General features: G+C 47.7%; 1 protein-coding gene across 12 annotated transcripts in view; it reads left to right on the forward strand.

Moving 5' to 3' along the window:
• tnrc6c1 (trinucleotide repeat containing adaptor 6C1) overlaps positions 1-19,567 on the forward strand; it is an 881,061-nt gene that overhangs the window by 389,083 nt on the left and 472,411 nt on the right. The gene's annotated exons all lie outside the window — the stretch shown is intronic.

Here is a 19,567-nt window from a genome sequence, read left to right on the forward strand (position 1 = left end):
TTATCTTGCTCCTGGACCAAACTTGAAAAGATATTTAGAATTATGAGATGATCGCTCATGATAGGAAAAAAACACATTTGATCTTAATTTTGATATTTCAGAAAATGGGTACATGCCTATGGTCTGGGCTATTTTGCTCCTATTTATTATTTGTAAGTTCTGTACTTACTTTGAGTTATATTTTGCTTATACGCTGTTATTGTCAGGGCCTTGTAAAGATGCCATCTAAGTGCATAGAGAAAACATTGATGAATTATTCTTAATAAATAAAACTCAAATTTCTGTATATGTTTGCTCCTATGATATGAGAATTTGTTTCAGTGTCTTGGTATATAAGTTGAAAATCCAGAGAGGCAGTCATTCCCTGGACATGAGGGGAACCTCGAGATCAATGCCCAGAATTACTCAGGAGTATAAAATTACATAAAATAATGGCTAGCAGAAAAGAATTTACACGGTTGTAATTCAATCAAGATATCTGGGTGCTGACCTAATTCATGAAATATAACTGAAGATTTTATTAGTTTAAACAGCAAATCCAAAAATGTTCAGGCTAGGTTGATTGGCCATGATCAATGCAAGGGGTTACAGGGATAGGGCAGGGGAGTGGGCCTAGGTAGAGTGCTCTTTCAGAGGGTCGTAGCAGACTCAATGAGCTAAAAGGCCCCTTTCTGCACTCTAGGGATCCTATAGATTCTGCAGAACCCTAACATTGAATTACAACCCTTACAGCAGATATGATGTATGTACCACAAGTGCATATGTATTGTAAAGGATTCATAACACATACTTTTACAACTGTGCTGCTCTGATACCTTTGCTCTGTGACAAACCTTAACAACTGTGTTGAAATAATGTTCAAAAAATGATGTAATATCTGAACGCAATGTGTCGGAAACAAAATAACCTCACGTGCCAAATAGAAGCAAATATAGTTCTATGTTCACAGTAATTTGTAAAGTTGTTGGGGGCCAGGTTTTAACTGCAATTTTTTATCATGTATTGGATCTACAACATCCCATTGTACTAGCTGAAGTCTCCAAATATTTGCCGCAAAATGACATTTCGTAATGAAACTTGTTAAGGTATCTAATGTCATAAGAGGTTGTGGTAGGCTTGATGGGACAGTCATTTACTCCCGATCAAAGTTGTGATGCTAACAAAATCACTTTGCATCTGTACAGTCTTCTGCCAACACATACTGGAATAAATGAATTACAGAACACAAGGGACAGACAATAAAGGTTAATAGCAGGGACTGCAAGTTAGAAATGGTGAGAGCGGAGGTCGAAGGAAATTATGGATAATATCAACGACAACAGCAGAAAGGTTCAAGGAGGAATTTGTCTTGCGGTAAATGAAATATTACGTTGGCATAAAATTAAGTAAATCTGGAACATTCAAATTAAGTTTGATTAGCAGGATTGGAGGGTATGGTTTCAAAATGGTTTAAGATAAATTTATAGCCATATTGGGAAGATGGTGCAACAGTTTATACATGTTTCAAATAGCCTACCAGCAAGTAGAAGCGAGAACATCTATTTGAATATTGAAAATGCAGTAGAATGTTGAACTGGGAGAGCTAGGGTGGGAAAGGCACAGGCTTCAGTGGGCTGAATAGCTTTTTATTGAATGTGAATTATCTTCCTTACAACAGGCATAACTGAAGAAACTGGGCAATGTAAAGGGCAAGGAATACAATGACGTGTATAGTTGTTCTTAGGCAATCCATTGGTGTCAAGTAAGACTCGGTTCCACACTAAAAATGAGTAACTGAGGAGTCCTACAGTTTCTGTTGTAGGTTGGGGAAGATGGTAGTTGGAGGAGTAGGTGGGTGGGGTACCCGGGTTGCTAGGCGCTCGTTTCACTGTCATGACGTTCCTTCAGCTTGCTCTCAGTGATGAAACTCTGGTGTTCAGCTCCTTCGCAGATGCTTTTCCTCCACTTCGGGGGGTCTTAGGTCAGGGATTCCCATGTGACGGTGGGCATGTTGCACTTTTTCAAGGAGGCTTTGAAAGTGTCCTTGAAGTGTTTCCTCTGTCTGCCTGGCGCTCGCTTGCGTTGTCAAAGCTCCGAGTAGAGAGCCTGTTTCAAGGGTCTCTTGTCAGGATGTGGATGATGTAGCCTGCCCAGTGGAGCTGATCGAGCGTAGTCAATGTTTCGATGGTGGGGATTTCAGTCTGAACAAGAGCAGTGACGTTGGTGTGCTGATCCTGCCAAAGGATTTGCAGGAGCTTGCAACACCAGTATTGATGGTATTTCTCCAGAGTTTTAAGGTGCCTGATGTACATAGTCTCTCTGAGCCATATAGGAGGGCAGGTGTCACTACTGCTCTGTAGACCATGCGGTTGGTGCCGGGTCTAAGGTCCTGGTCTTGATACACTTTCTTCCTCAGAGGGCCGAAGGTTGCGCGGGCACAGGTTGAATCTTGTCGTTGATGTCCGTCGATGTTGGCAGTAGGTATGGAAAGTGATCCATATTATCCAAGGCCTCGTCGTGGATTTTAATAACTGAGCAGCAATGATATGTGACCAGGAGGCAGGTTGGTGGAGGACCTTTGTCTTACAGATGTTTAGCGCAAGGTCCATGCTCTTGTACGCTTCAGTGAATGTGTTGAGGATGGCTTGGAGCTCCGCCTCAGATTGTGCGCAGATGCAAGAATCATCTGCATACTGTAGTTCAATAACAGAGGATGGAATGACCTAGGATCTGGCCTGCAGACTGTGGAGTTTAAACAGATTCCCATTTGTTCTGCAGTTTAACTGTACTCCAGCGGGAAACTTGCTGAGGGTGAGATGGAGCAGTGCAGTAAGGAAGATCGAGGAAAGCATTGGTGTGATGTCACAGCCTTGCTTGATCCCAGTCCGAATGTGAATTAGGTCTGTGGTGATCCGTTGATCAAGAACATGGCTTGCATGTCATCATGGAGCAGGAGAAGAAGGATGGTGACAGATCTTTGGGGGAAGCTGAAACAGAAGAGGATGCTCCATAGCCTCTCACCGTTGACAGCGTCAAAGACCTTTGTGAGGTCAAAGAAGGCCCGCGTACAAGAGTTGGTGCTGTTCCCTTCACTTCTCTTAGATTTGCCATCGGGTGAAAATTAAGTTTGTTGTACCCATTTGTGGGCGGAATCCACATTGGGACTCTGGGAAAAGCTCTTCGGCCGCAGAGTGAAGGCGATTAAGGAAGACACTTGTGATGACCTTCGTGTTGGCCAACAGCTAGAAAATGTCTCTCCAGTTACTGCAGTTGGACTTGTGACCTTTCCGAATATGGCCACGATTACGGCATCTCTGAGATTTCCTGACATGTCCTCCTTCCAAAAGCTGTAATAATCTGAGGAGGAACTTGTGAGTTCAGAGTTTGATTGACAGCTTGAAGATGCCATTAAAGGATTAGATGTGGGGTCTTTTAGAAGTTTGTTTGTCTTTATGAGATAACTAGTTGAGAAGATTTAAAAGCTTTGAATGGCTTTTATTAATGGGAGGAGTGAGTGCTGTATTAGATTGCTAGGTTTATTTTTTTCAACTCCCCATGACTCCTGAGGTCTGCCCATGGGGGATGTTGGATGAATGGCTGTGGAGGTGACATGGAAGGTATGAGGGCCTATGGGAGGTAGGTGGGAGGCATGAGTCAGAATTGAGTTGGATTGGAGGTTATGAGGTGCCATGGTGGATGGGTGTGAGTTGCAGTGGGTGTGAGGGGTCAGGCCTAGAGGGCCTAACAACTTCTAAAACAACTGGAATGAAGGCCCAGAGAACCAAGCTGGGCCTTCTGGTTGGCTGTCGTCTCTACTGTGCATCTGCCCCCCAAACAATCTGCCCCCCAGCCCATTCACCCGTCAGCCCACAGAGCCAGAACCCCATATTTTGGGGCACTTTTTGCCAAGGTAGGTACAGTGGGTTCGGAACTTTCCTGACTTGATCTGCCCACCTTGATAGCCAAAATCCAACCAAAGTGTAAATTTGACCCTGAAATTAATATGCTATTCCATAAGCTTTCTAAGAATTAAAATAGACAAATGATTATATTATATGAAAAAAGTGGCAAATTGGCCCATTGCAGTGCAGAACAGGGTCATGCATGAAATGAGGATTAATGTTATGAATGTGGACTATCCAATTTTGGAAATTCATTTGAATTTAATCCCTCAACTGGATTGCTATTAGTGTCAGCTTTTGAATCTTTCCCCTCTCACTGACATCTCATTTTATCTCTTTTTTTCTCACTTGCTATCATAAGCTTTTCTTTTTCTAGCAACTATGGCATCTATGGGTGCAAGCTACCGGTCGCGTTATGCCCAAAAGGCAGTACAGCCTGGTGCATTGTGGCCGGTAGATGCTGGGAGAATTCTCTTCCGGGATCTACACGGCTTGCCATGCCTTGCAAGATCTAACACGATCTCACGAGACGTCGCGATGTGAATCCCTCCCATTGTGGGCAGATCACTTTTGGCAAATCTGTAAATTAGAGTGTGACAGCTAGTCTCACTCTAATATGCACTCCTATGATCTACTCAAGGCAATGGAATCTAAACGCCTGGCCTTGGAGATCTCGGGCGAGCGCCATTCAGTACTGGTCTCCACAAATGGGGACCAGACGGAATAGCACTTGTGGATGTCTACAGGGGATCAGAGGCTCTCGGGATAGGGTGGCACCTTGGCACTGCTGCTTCCACCTGGGCACCTTGACACTTCCAGCATAGCACCCTGGCAGTGCTTCCTGGATGCCAGCCTGGCACTCCCAAGGTGCCCAGGTGTCACTGACAGCTGACAGGGGCACTGCCAGGGTGCTAGACTGGCATTGCCAAGGTGTCAAGCTGGCATTTTCCCATGCTGCAGATCAGGCCTGGGGGTACCCTGTGCGGGGAATTAAAGGGGGACCCGAGGACTCCCTTATAGGTGAGTTGGGGTTTTGGATGGTTTCGCGTTAGGGGGTGGAGAGATCGGAACACCATTTTTAAATGGCTTCCCGAGCTGCTGCGCTTAGGAGTTCCGGCGAACGGAGCTCCTCAGTGGACTAAACGGGACTAAGTGCAGCCTTGTTGGGGTGTTTCCTGCTGAGGCCCCGTATCTACCCGAATATTGAAAATGCAGTGTTTTCTCTCGGTGCTCCGAGCACCGGGAAACACCTGGCTAAACACGCTCGCTAGGGGACCCTGTTCTCATTCAGGTAGATCGCATCCTACATCTTGTTGTCAGCCTAACAATTAACAGTTAATATACTAATAAAAGTAACAGCCACCTGTTTCCCAAGTCTGGTTAAAATTTAGCATTTATTAAAATCTTACATTTTGAATTTTTCTGGCAACTGCTAGTTCTACACTCAGGGCCCGTCTGTGTGTCTTGGACTCATTCCAGCTCTGAACACACTTCTACACACGTCTCTCCCTTAGTGCTACTTGCACAATATTCCTCAGTGTGCCCCCGCCCCAGTACTCTAATCTTTAGTACTTCCCTATGCTATCACACCCAACTCCTGTCACCCATAATACTCTATGAGTGCCACATTTCAGCCTCATGTATCCTCTGTGTTACGCCAGCATTCCCCTCAACCATCAACGTAATTACTCCCAGGATCTACCCTCCACCTCCTCCTTATATTTGCACAACCACGCTCTCTAACTTTCAACATACATCAGCCACAGCCGCCATCCCACTCTGTCCCTCGTCACCTCACCATCACTGCAATTTTCTCTCTCAGCCGTTTACCATCTCTCCAATCGGCTTCCCTGCCTCCATCTCCAATCCTCCCTTACCTCCCTGCCTGCTATGTATCTTAAATAAGATGAAATTTAGATACTAAGTATGTCAATAAAGTGACAGGTCAGAGAGCCACAAAAGACCTTGGGAATGCACCAAAGAGAGGGAAGACAGAGAGCGGGAAGGTGAAAATTACAGAAAGAGTGATGGTCATCACAAAATAAAGAGTATCTGACAGCTATAGGGAGAGAAAGAAAACATTAAGATAAAGATCAAAGATATTTTTAATTCATTCCGAAACGTGGGCATCCTCGGCCTCGACCAGCATTCATAGCCCATCTCTAATTGCCCTTGAGAAGATGGCAGTGAGCTGCCTTCTTGAACCATTGCAATCCATGTGGTGTAGGTATGCCCACAGTGCTATTAGAGAGGGAATTCCAGGATTCTCACCCAGCTACATGGAAAGAATTGGTGATATGTTAACACGTCAGGATAGGGAGTGGCTTGGAGCGAATGTCCAGGAGGTGGTGTTCCATGTGTCTACCGCCCTTGTCTTTCTAGATGGTAGCGGTCATGGGTTTGGAAGTGCTGTTTAAGGAGTCTTGGTGAGTTCCTGCAGTGCATTTTGTAGATGGTACACACGACTGCCACCGTGCAATTGTGCTGGAGGGAGTGAATATTTGTGGATGGGGTGCCAATAAAATGGGCTACTTTGTCCTGGATGATGTCAAGTTTCTTGTGCTGTGGGAGCTGCACTCATCCAGGTAAGCAGAGAATATTCCAGACTTGCGCCTTGTAGGTGCTGGACAAGCTCTGGGGAGTCGGGAGGTGAGTTACTCGCTGCAGGATTTCCTAGCCGTATCTGTTCTTGTAGTCACAGTATTTATGTGGCTAGTCCAGTTCAGTCTCTGGTCAATGGTTGTTGATATGGACAGAAGAGGAATTAGAGCATTGAAAAAAAGGAGAACGATTTTAAGGTCAAATAATGTACGCGAGCTAGAAGCCACATATGTTCACACACTGGGCCCTGTACTTTGCAGATAAAAACAGCATGTGCACAATTTGCACAAAAGCTGAGCAGGCAGCCATCCCCTGGTTCATTACCCAGGACAATGCCTTGATCAATCAGATTCAACTTGCCCTATTTGGATTTGAAAATGCTGGGCAATTAACTGCTCCGGACTGCATTCTCCATGACAACAACCCCACCAATCAGAGTTCACTTGCCAACCAATCAGCACTCTCTTTTCAGACAATATATTGTACCCCCCCCCCCCCCCATTCGGGTTTGGTCATTGCTTGCGAGATAACCTGATGAGTGCAAATCGAAAAGTTTAGTTAGCACGTCTCTTTTTTCAGCAATCTTTTAAGGTAATTTTTATTAATGTATGTTCATGGTTCAGAACTTCACTGAATGGAAAAAGCAAGTGAGAAATCATAAAAGAAGTGCGCTGACAGTTATCGGAACTCACAACAAGTAGGCTCCATGTCTCAATTGGGCATTTGTAAACTTTATGTACAGTGGTCAACTATACTACAATCCATTATTTATTGCATGGTGTATTTGTTCCGTTATTAAAAAATAGCTTGCCCTCCGATTCAATGCAAGCAACGGCACAGGGAATCTGTGAATTAAGCAAGTGTGTGTAGAAGATTGCCCAGACTGTTTAATGAGCACATTATTGTTAACGCACCTAAACAGTCATTAACTTTTATAGTTTTTACACCACACTAATAAAAACTGTTGTGTAGCCCGCTATCCTCTCCTACTACACCAGGACTCAGGATGTGAGAAACACAAGGCTACTCACCGTAATATCTAATAACATTGCCATTGGTTCGATGATTGGATCAAAACATTCCCACAGTGCAAAAGAGACAGGTCATCCACTGAGCCTTGCAAACAGATGACATTAACCTCAGATAATGTAAAGTGAAATTAATCATAGTCATTATCATCACAAAGAGGATTCACTTTATTCCTTCAGACACAATCAGCATGATCAGTGGTTTACTTCAAAACGCTTTACACTTATAATTATTCCCAACTCCTTTGTGCTAATAGTAAAATTATTTTACTGCACACAGGTCAGCTGGCAATGTCATCTCAGTTGACATCACACACATTTAATTCCTCCAACTCACGCATTCATTAACTTGCATATTTCTATTCCCCTTGACTTCAAATTGTTTTCAATTCATAATTATGGATAGATCATTTACCCAAGTATTTTCAGTGTGAATGAGTAATTAGCAAAAACAAGTAGTTAAGCAAAGTGGGTCACAGTGGTGCAAATTCGACAACATTGATGAACACAGGGTAGAATGAGCTTGTATGCAGCTTAATTTTATAAATATGTTTGTGAAAAACAACTGGCTTATAAATAAATGTGTTTACAATTTCACTTTAAATTATTTCCAGTCAATGTTCTCGTTTGCCATATGGTGGATGAGGTCTAAGCCGGGATTTTCCACTCGCGGTCGTGTCGGGTGTGTTCGGCGACGGGAGCGGGACATCTCGTGAGAACAGCCAAATCGGGATTCACATCGACGTGAACGCGTGACGCGATTGTCCACTCTCTCCATCAGTGACGGGCACATTTGAATTAATCAGGATATCATTATCGGGCCTCTCTGCCTGAATCATCCATGCCCCTTTATCAGAAAAACCATCCACTTTGGCGTGAGGGAAGAACGGCGCAAAATCCCACTGATCTCTTAAGGCGTGCACCTGGCGAGCAGAGCTCAGGCAGTGCTGAGGGGTTGTGCATGGGCAGTGCCAGGGGCAGTGCCAGAGATAGTGCCAGGGGCATTGCCTGGGCATCACCAGGTAGCAGTGTCAGGCAGCATGTCAGGGCTTGCAGGAGGGGGTATGGTTTCCAGGGTGAACCCTTTTGCACTGAGGCAGCTTTTAAAAATGATGTCCCAATTCTCGAGGGACTTAGCTACTGGCGGGGCGTCAGACACCGTCAGACACCCCACCGTCAGACACCGTCCCGTCAGCGATACATCATGGATCCCGCCACTTGCTGTTTTTTTTTTGCGAAGTGTGGAATTCTAAGCCAGAGAAATCCGCTGTTGCCGTCAATCGCTTCAAAGCCAACTTTCCCCGCCCGCTATCAGCCTCTGCTGATTTCCAGGAACATTCAGTCCATGGTGTTCTACAACTATATTTTGTTATCCTGTGTAAAAGCGAATTACTGCGGATGCTGGAATCTGAAAAGAAAGAGAAAATGCTGGAAAATCTCAGCAGGCCTGGCAGCATCTGTAGGGAGAGAAAAGAGCTAGGGCAAAATTCTCCCCAAACGGCGCGATGTCCGCCGACTGGCGCCCAAAACGGCGCCAATCAGACGGGCATCGCGCCGCCCCAAAGGTGCGAAATGCTCCGCATCTTTGGGGGCCGAGCCCCAACATTGAGTGGCTAGGCCGGCGCCGGAGGGATTTCCGCCCCGCCAGCTGGCGGAAACGGCATTTGTTGCCCCGCCAGCTGGCGCGGAAATGACATCTCCGGGCGGCACATGCGCGGGAGTGTCAGCGGCCGCTGACAGTTTCCCGCGCATGCGCAGTGGGGAGTGTCTCTTCCGCCTCCGCCATGGTGGAGGCCGTGGCGGAGGCGGAAGGGAAAGAGTGCCCCCACGGCACAGGCCCGCCCGTGGATCGGTGGGCCCCGATCGCAGGCCAGGCCACCGTGGGGGCACCCCCCGGGGTCAGATCGCCCCGCGCCCCCCCCAGGACCCCGGAGCCCGCCCACGCCGCCTTGTCCCGCCGGTAAATAGCTACTTTAATTTACGCCCGCGGGACAGGCAATTTATTGGCGGGACTTGGGCCCATCCGGGCCGGAGAATCCTGCGGGGGTCCCGCCAACCGGCGCGGCGCGATTCCCGCCCCCGCCCAATCTCCGGTACAGGAGACTTCGGCAACCGGCGGGGGCGGGATTCACGGCGGCCAACGGCCATTCTCCGACCCACTGGAGGGTCGGAGAATGCCCCCCCCGAATGTTTCGAGTCCGATGACTCTTTGTCACAGGTAACAGACAGAGAAAGTGGGAAATATTTATACTGTGGGGTGAGAATGAAAGATGAGTCATAACCACAGAAACCCAGGTGCTAATGGCCACAGAAACCAAGGGGAAGGACTGCTAATGAAATGAAATGAAAATCGCTTTTTGTCACAAATAGGCTTCAAATGAAGTTACTGTGAAAAGACCCTAGTCGCCACATTCTGGCGTCTGTTCAGGGAGGCTCGTACGAGAGGCTCGTGCTGCTGGCCTGCCTTGGTCTGCTTTCAAAGCCAGCGATTTAGCTCTGTGCTAAACCAGCCCCAGTTCTTATGACACAAAAGAGCACAAAAGATGTGAAAGGCCAAACAACAGCGAAACTAACATCAGAGGATGAACTGTAGATGTGGGGGGAGGGGAAGGGGAAGCAAAAAGGAGAAAGGTTAAGGAAGGTGTATAAGATTGGGGAGGGGGGTTATATATATATATTAAGAAAGAAAGAAATGGTAAAAGACAGTTAAAAAAAAATGGGATGAAAACAAATGGGTCGAGGTGGGGTAGAGCTGATCATCTGAAGTTGTTGAATTCGATGTTGAGACCGGAAGGCGTGCCTAACCGAAAGATGAGATGTTGTTCCTCCAGTTTGCGTTGAGCTTCACTGGAACATTGCAGCAGGTCAAGAACAGATATGTGGGCATGAGAGCAGGGTATTTTGTTAAAATGGCAAGCAATAGGAAGGTCAGGGTCCTGAAAGCGCACAGACCAAAGATGCCCAGCAAAGCGATCACCCAGTCTGCGTTTGGTCTCTCCGATACAGAGGAGACCACATTGGGAGCAGCGAATGCAGTGGACCAAATTGGAAGAGATGCAAGTGAAACGCTGCTTAACCTGGAATGAGTGTTTTGGGCCTGGGATGTTAAGCATGGAAGAGGTAAAGGGGCAGGTGTTACACCTTCTGCGATTGCATGGGAAGGTGCCATGGGTGATGGGAGAGGTACTGGGTATGGTGGAGGAGTGGACTAGATTATCTCGGAGGGATCTCTGTGGCCATTAGCACCCAATTTCCCTGGGTTTCTGTGGCTATGACTCATCTTTCATTCTCACTCCACAGTATAAATATTTCCCACTTTCTCTGTCTGTTAGCTTTGACAAAGAGTCATCGGACTCGAAACGTTAGCTCTTTTCTCTCCCTACAGGTGCTACCAGACCTGCTGAGATTTTCCAGCATTTTCTCTTTCGTTGTTATCCTGTGTACCTGTCATGAGAAACCCCAAGCTTAAGCCAGCGGTTGCATTCCCCACTTGAGCTGTTGCTTGGCTGAATCTGACTGTGTGTAATGGGCGCGATCATCCGGCCTCATTACACTTGCACGCAAGCGTAACGAGGCCAGTGGACAGCGGAAGAGGCCAAACAGTTTATGATGCAACTGGCCTGCTCCCGTAAGCCAATTCGAAATCTCGCCGTAACGTGGCGAGAAACCAATTACCACCACTTAAGCCCCATTTCCATACAATTAACGAAAGCCACCTGTCATCCAACGGCCTCCTGTCATTCACTGGCCCCCCCAGCAAATGGTCACGCTGGCACCGATTAGTATTTCTTTTGACAAACGTGAGCCTGGCGGATGGACTTTCGTGGGGAGCTGAGGAGGGGAGTAGCAAAGAGACCGGGGGCGCTGGGCTTGCCACCCCAGTGCTCGGCGGGGGACCTCCGCAGGGGTGGGCCGCCATGAGAGGATGGGGTGGAAGCGCTGGGGCGGGGGGGGGGGTGCAACTGGGGGAGAAATCGTTCGCGGCACCACCATGCCAACCCTTGGATCCCAACCCCATCCCGGGGGCAACCCCTGTCCCTGCCCGCCTGTCCCATCGATCACCCAAAACCCCCACCGACTGCAAGTGCTGGTAAAACTCAAAATGGGCAATCGCATACAAGGCTACGGACCAAGTGCTGGAAAATCGGATCAGAATAGATAGGTGCTGGAAGGCTAGAACAGGCAAGATGGGCCAAAGGGCCTCTTTCTGTGCTTTATGACTCAATGACTCCACAACTCAGCAGTTCTGGCACCGAGAGAGAAAGAGAGCTAAAGTTTCAAGTCAATCAAACTTTTCTTCAGAACATTTAAGCGCTGAAGAAGAGTCATATTGGACTTGAACCGTTACCCCTGCTTCTTTCTCCACACATACTGTCAGACCTTAAGACTTTTTCCAACACGTTTTGGTTTGTTTTTTTCAGATTTCCACGCCCGCATTATTTTGCTTTTCTTTAGTATGTAATCACCAGGATTTTGATGGTGGGGTATTCAGCAGTGGTAATACCATTGAATGTCAAGGGGAAATGATTGAATCTTCTCTTGTTGGAGATGGTCACTGTCTGGCACCTGTGTGGCGCGAATGTTACTTGCCACTTGTCTGTCCAAGCCTAAATGTTGTCCAGGTCTTGCTGCATATGGACACTGACTGCTTCAGTATCTGAGGAGTCACGAATGGTGCTGAACATTGTGCAATCGTCACTGAACTTGCCCACTTCTGACTTTATGATGGAAGGAAGGTCAGTAATGAAGCATCTGAAGGTGGTTTCGCCCACGACACTACCCTAAGGAACTGCCGCAGCAATGTCCTGGGAATGAGGTGACTGACCTCCAACAGTCACATTTATTTTCTAACTGACCAAATTTATATTTATAGCTTATCTGACTTGAATTTACTCCATTCATGTAACCAAAGTTAGTATATTCTTCAAAGAAAAAGATAGGGATTGTCCTTGGACTGCTGATAAAGGTATGCAGGGGTTTCCCAACCCAACATTGCTACTTTCCACTTTTAAGGAAATATTTTGACCCATTACAGAAGCTATGATGAAATAACACCGCTTTATTGTTTAAACCGTCAAATTAAAGTCTCTGGAGGCATCAGTAGGACAGATTAAAGTTAACAAAACATATTGTGAAATGGATTCCATGCCTTACAATTTCCATGAAAACCATTTTAAAGGTTGAGGAGGTGATTTGCCCTCTCTTGCTAGTGGAAGAACTAGCATTACACTCTCACCAATATTGTCAGTTCTGTTAACAGCCAGTGGGGAAAAAATAGATTCCAGCATCTGCGGTAATTTGCTTTTATCTGTGGTGGAAAAAAATACATGACTTGTTCATTATATAGGCTGTTTCTGTTCTCTCCTTGGGCCTGGATTCAATTCTAACCTACACAGCTGAGATGGAAGTCTCACGTTTCAGATGGATTTTAAAACTTGGAAGAAGTTTAAACTCAATCCATTGTGAACATGAGGGCCAAGTATGCAATGGTGCGAATTGAGCTAAATGTGCAAATTTGACATTTCACTCAGAGAAGTGTTATCCATAAATGCATGTAAAATAGAGGCAGTTTGTTCGCATAATCTCAATTTTAGATACATTGTTTACATGCCAAAGTACAATTCTAAATTTAAAAAGAACACTTTTATTCCTTCACGGGAAATGGGCATCACTAGCTGGGCCAGCATTTATTGTCCATCCCTAATTGCCCTTGGGCTGAGCAGTTTGCTGGCCATTTCAGAGGGCATTTAAGGGTCAACCACATTGCGGTGAATCTCGAGTCACATGTAGGAAACCAGGTTAGGGAAGGCAGATTTCCTTCTGTTAAAGGATGTTTGTGGGTTTCTACTACCGATGATAGTATCATAGTCACCATTACCAAGACAAGTTTGTTAGTTCCAGATTTTATGAAGTGAATTCAAATCCCACCAGCTACTGTGGTGGGGTTTGAATCCTGTGTCCCCAGAGCATTCTCTGGGCCTCTGCATTAGTGGTCTGGTGGCATTACCACTACACCCTTTCAAAGATGGTCATTCCCTGCAAGTAGCATGGTTTCTGAAGAAAACCTTTAGCAGGATTACTGATTGGTGGGTAATGAAAACACTCTCAATGGGATGGAGAAGAGTCCCTGTTTCTGGGATCATGAGAAGGTAGGAGAACTCTGGTCCAAAGTGTGAAACTGCCACTGGAGAAAAGGTTGAAACATAACAAAGTTGTAGTGGTTTGATACGCCATGAGCAACAATCTTGATGGCTGCATCAGGAGTGTGCATCTTCCAGCAGTAACCTCCATTGCTGTTTGTAGGATCACTGGAAGAACACCTCACTTGCACAGGGCCTGGATTGCCGGGGCAAATATTTGGTGCCTAGCTTTCCCATAACAGTTGAATTAAATTGTCAACTTTCCTAAGCCTTGCTTTACTTGAGCCTGACTACCAACCCCTAAATTGTGCCCAACAGATCCAGGCCTGGACACAACTGGTTGGACTGCACCTGTGTCCCTGTGGAACCCAGTAACCTCTTAGAGTACAGACATTGGATTTCCAGGGAGCCTCAAGAGCAGAAAATTTGGTTTAAGAAAGCCGAAGCTTCATGCAATTTTGGAACCTATTCCATTTCCAAATTCATACAAAATTGTTACATATTGCAAGTGGTAACACTTTCTGTTTTTGAAGTGCATGCAACAATGGGTTCTATTAGAGGAGCATGTTTGGCATTTGTGCCTGTACTCCAGGTGCATTAGTACAATAGAGGCAGCTGCCAACAAGCAGCGAAAAGGTCGTTATCTAGACAAGCAGGTGACAGCTGAGCATGACCTCCCTAATGTAGGTGGCAGAGGTCTGGGGTCTAGCGGATCCTGATCTGGTCATGGGTGAGTGTGCAGAGTGAACGTTGCCAGCACAACTGGCTCACTGGATGGCTGAGAGACCACGGGATAGTCATGGTAAGGATGGGGAGGCTTGGGGGATTTGAGGGTTCTAGGATGGAAATCCTATGTGATTGTCGGTCTCTCTCCTTCATCAAATCCTGCTTAACCAAATCCTTCCAGATTCAAAGATGAATGTTGGAGTTGATCCCGCGAAGGTTCCATTGTTCTGCTTGTCGCAGCCGAGGCTACCAGGCGCCGCAGAAGGCATCAAGGCCTATGCAGACTAGAGCCTGCACCACATCTGCAGGGGTGCGCCACGCACCCTCAAGATCTGACCACCTGAGGAGGGGGCTTGAAGGGGGGCCAGCGGCGAGCGCAAGTGTACAGGAGTCGATGGTCCTACAATGAGCTGACGGTCAATGAGTGCCACAGAAGACTGCATCTCAACAGGGGGACAGTGCGGCCCCTGTGCCACATCCTCGCGGACATGGCATCCTGTGGAGGCAGAGGATACTCACTCCCGATGGCCGTGAAAGGCATGGCGGCCCTTAAATTCTATGCCACCGGGTCATTCCAGGGCTCGAGTGGGCACCTGTGGCATCTCACAGCCATTAACCCACAGGTGCATGCGGGAGGTGACGGATGCTCTACGGGCATATGACCACATCACCTTCGACCTAGACCAGGCCCAACAAGATGCCCAGTCTGCAGGATTCGCCACCATCGCCGGGATGCCGCAGGTCCAGGGGACCATCAATGTCGTCCTGCAAGCACCAGGGCATCAGGGAGTGCCCTATATTTACAGAAAGGGGTTCCACTCCCTGAATGTACAGATTCAGTGTTGCCACCACCTCAGGATCGTGCACATGTGTGCACGCTATCCTGAACAAAGAACAAAAACAAAGAAATGTACAGCACAGGAACAGGCCCTTCGGCCCTCCAAGCCCGTGCCGACCATACTGCCCGACTAAACTACAATCTTCTACACAATCCTGGGGCATTCGGAGATCCCCAGTGTCTTTGAGGACCACCCTAGGATCACGTGTTGGTTTGTGGAGGACAAGAGATCATGGTTGGTGGCACCAGTGCGGAGGAGGCCTGAGACCAAGATGGAGATCCATTACAATGAGGTCCATGTCGCCACCTATGCTGTCATTGAGTGTTGCATCGGACTGCTGAAAATGCGATTCCGCTGTCTGGACCGCTTTAGCAGTGCTTTCCCAGAGGACTTCCGTTTTGTGTTGCTCTGTTGTGCCCTCCACAACCTGGCACAGCAGTGGGACAGCGTGGTGGATGAGGAAGAGGAACATGCAGCCTCATCTGAGGAGGAGGAAGAGAACCAGGAGGAGCTGGAGGATGAGCCCAAGGAAGACCCGGAGGATGAAGGATGTGTGTCCATCAACTCAATCCCCCCCACCCCGCCCATCACAGGTGTGAACTGTTTTACTGGTGAACATTTTAATGTGACAATTATCTATTCCCTCTGGCAATGAGTACTGACCTCACCAGTGCCCATTCAGTGCTCCTAAAACTTTTTGATTCCTTCCTGGCCAATTGCTATGTTGAGGAGAATGGAGGCATTCTGCTACCTCCCCTGCCCTTTGGCTTCTGATGCTCTTGACAGTCGTCCTCTGGAGGGCCTGGGGCCAGAGTGCTCCAACCAACTTACTGATGTCACATCTGTCACCTTGCCACCCTGTTCTGCCCGCTGCCCTTGAGGTACCCCGGTGTCAGGAGAGGGGGCTTCTGAAGAAGTGGAGACCCATGGGTCTCCTTGGTGGAAGGCACCGAGATGGGCTCCAGTTGTTCCTCATCTCTGAGAGTGTTGGCAGGGCTCTGGGTGACTCTATGTGATGGAGGAGCAGCTGAAGTGAGCTCCAGAAGCCTCTGAGTCATCTGATGCTGCCAGTCCTGGACTGTATTGTCGGCACTATGGTGTCGAAGCCCCCAGCAATGGACCTCTGAGATTGCGGCAAGCTCTGGAGTGCCTCAACAATGTCTACCTGTGTCTGGGACTTATCCCTCAGTGAATGGACATGATGTCTTGGCCCTCAGCCATGGTCATCTGGGAGTGAGCCATGCATTGGACACCACCACTCATGACTCAGACGTCATGCTCCCGGTTTTCCACTGCATTCATCACCCTAGCAATGTTGGCCTGAGTGCCAAGCGCCTGGTGCCAGCACCATCTCCTGCACCTAAAGCCTTTGGGACCACTCCAATTGGTCTTGCAGTTACAGGATTGTCAATGACACCCCCTCCTGAATCTCACAGCTCTGGCTTATCATCTGTAGCAGCTCAGGGAGAACCTTGTCCACAGGCTCGGCATCTGGTTGGGGCCCAGTTTAGTCATGGGATCTAGCAGACCTCGACTGCTTTCTCCTTTGGATGTTCGTCCCTTCACCTGATGTGCATCAGCAACTGTGTGGTGCTCACCAGATACTGACCCAGAAGCCTGTCTGCTAATGTCGTCCACCGAGGTGTATGTCTCTGTGACGGTGGAAGGTGTGGGTGATAGCTGTGATGCTTTGTTGGTGTTCTTCTTGGATCTCTCCTCCGAGGTGGTCCCTTGGGTGGCAAGGGGGCAGCGACTTCAGATGGCCTGGCCTCATCAGATGTAAATCCTGCAAGACAGTGGACATGGACTCAGTGAGAGGGAAGGATAATTGCCTGGGACACCATCAACTCTCTTGAGACAGGTCATTTGGATGAGGGGCTGTGGGATCCTCACTTCTCTGGCACAGGCCAACCTTGCTGTCGGTCACTGCTCTCTCCTTGGGCAATAGAGGCTGAGGACTCAATTCTCTGGCATTCTGTCCCCATCTTCTCCCTTTCCTTCCTATTAAGGACTATTTTGTCCTGCATGGCCAAGGAGAGGACATTGTGAGCCACACGTTTGATGGGTCAGGGATTCTACAGCTGGTGCTATGTGTGGACACCATGCCTCTACATAAAGGGGTTGTGATGGTGAGTGCCTGGAGTGGCTGCAGAACAAGCTTGGAGGTCAGATGTTGGGAGGATGCAAAGTGTCAGCCAGTGGATTAGTGGGGTGTTTTGGGTGGGAGGGGTTGGGGTGGGAGGAGTTTGTGAATTGAAGGGTGGCAGGTGGGACTGATGCCCGGAGGAGAGAGGTGGTTACTTGAGGCACGATCAATTGAACAAAGACTAGAGTTGGATACAACTGAGGCTTTATTGCTCTAAGATGTGTGGCCTCCCACAGCAGCTGGTAAAATGGCTGCTGAATGGAGGACACGCATATTTATACTCCGCCTACTGGGCGGAGCCAGCAGGCAGGAACTACCGGCGAACCTGTAGTACAGGTCCTACCTTACATCACCTAATACAGGTGCAACAGTGGTTTACCACATTACTTACCTTGCAGCTCATATGAGGTCATTCATCTTCTTCTTACATTGGTCGGCCGTCCTCCTCGTCATGCTGCCTGCACTACCTGCAGCTGCCACCATCTCCCAGGTGCCATTTGTCACCGTGCTACTGGCTCTCCTACACCCTCGGGGGTACAGAGTGCCCCGCCTCTCCTCCATGGCATCCAGGAGCCTGGCCTGGTTGGTATCCCCAAATCAAGGGGCAGGTTTGCGTGCTTCCATCCTCCTGGCGTGACTGGGAGTGATTGCTGAGGGACTGTTTAAATGCAGCTCCCCCTTGTTAGCTGCGAACAGCTGAACTCCAAGCCGGATGAATCAGATGCCTGGGAACTCGGGCATGCAGAGTTTCGGGTGGGGGCTCGCTTTTTTGCTCTAAGTGTGGGTGAATGCTGATCTTGATCGTGCCATTACAGCCTGCACAACTCACCCTGTGAATCCCACCCAAAAGCAGACTTAGTCATTTTTCAGGTGAATCATGCCCAATGTCTTGCACAGATCAGATAATTGCACACCATGCAATGATTCCCGCAGAGTGAAAACACATAAAGATGTGAATAGTTGATGACTTGATCACTCCGATGAAGAGTCAAGGCAATCATTTACCTCATGATCATTCATAATGAGCTATGCTTAGTCGGAGGCAGTGGCGTAGTGGTATTATTACAGAAACTCAAGGCAATGCTCTGGGGACCCGGGTTCAAATCTCACCATGAGAGATGGTGAAGTTTGATTTCAATAAAAATCTGGAATTAAAAGTATAATGATGACCATGAAACCATTGCTGATTGTCGAAAAATACCTATCTGGTCCCTCCTTTAGGGAGGGAAATTTGCCATCCCTGGCCTGGCCTACATGTGACTCCAGATCCAAAGCCATGTGGTTGACTCTTTAATGCCCTCAGGGATGTGCAAAAAGCGCCCACATCCCATGCGTAAATTAAAAAATGCAAGCAGTGGGAGAGGTTTATAGGTGGAAAACATCCCTACAGTGCGTTCTTGGTTATTTTTATGGTCCATTTATCTTGCCTAATCTGGTAAGGTAATTAAACCTTTTCTGGCACTAATTGCCCATATCTGGAATGTTGGAGTTGCTACCCATTTGAAATAATCTTCCGTTCTGAAGTCTAACTTTGGTGGCAGAAGCACAGGTCGGGGTGATTTCTACTGGGGGAGTGGTATGGTTGGCCACGTGTGATCTTGTACTGATCAGGTCATTACATATGCGTCCCTGCAGAGTACATGGAATCTCATGGTTGAGGCAGGCAGAAAGTCGCCTTCCCTGTCATTACCTCATGGGGTCTGAGGTCCGGGCACCATATTTAAGGACAACCATACAACCTGCACAATCCCTTTCACCATGGCCCCGCCACTGTTCCATACTTTCGCAAGAACATTTCCTTCCTTGATTGGTTAGCTTTTTCGCAACCTGCACTGCCATCATCTGGACCTGCGCATAGGCTGGTAGTCACAGATGCTCCCCGAGGAGGACCATTCACCGTTAATCATCGGCAAGCGCGTGCCAGTTATGTGCAGTTGTAAAAGTGAACATTCTAATTTCTTGCTGGTAGAGAACTAAATTTGGAGGGGAAACATAATTCTGGCGAGGTGACCTTTTAAGGAGCCTGCATGACCTACTAAAGGGTCATTATAACCCGACATTATTCATCGGGAAGCTCAACCTGCCTTACACCCATTGTTAAAGTCCAGGGATCAGAATTTCCACAGTTCCATCCCAGAGTCGGGAAATCGAATTTTAGTCTCACGCCTAAATTACATTCCTCCGTCTGCCATACATCTCGCTGCTG

The sequence above is a fragment of the Scyliorhinus torazame genome, chromosome 18 (genome assembly GCF_047496885.1).
Source record: "Scyliorhinus torazame isolate Kashiwa2021f chromosome 18, sScyTor2.1, whole genome shotgun sequence".
Lineage (NCBI taxonomy): Eukaryota > Metazoa > Chordata > Chondrichthyes > Carcharhiniformes > Scyliorhinidae > Scyliorhinus > Scyliorhinus torazame.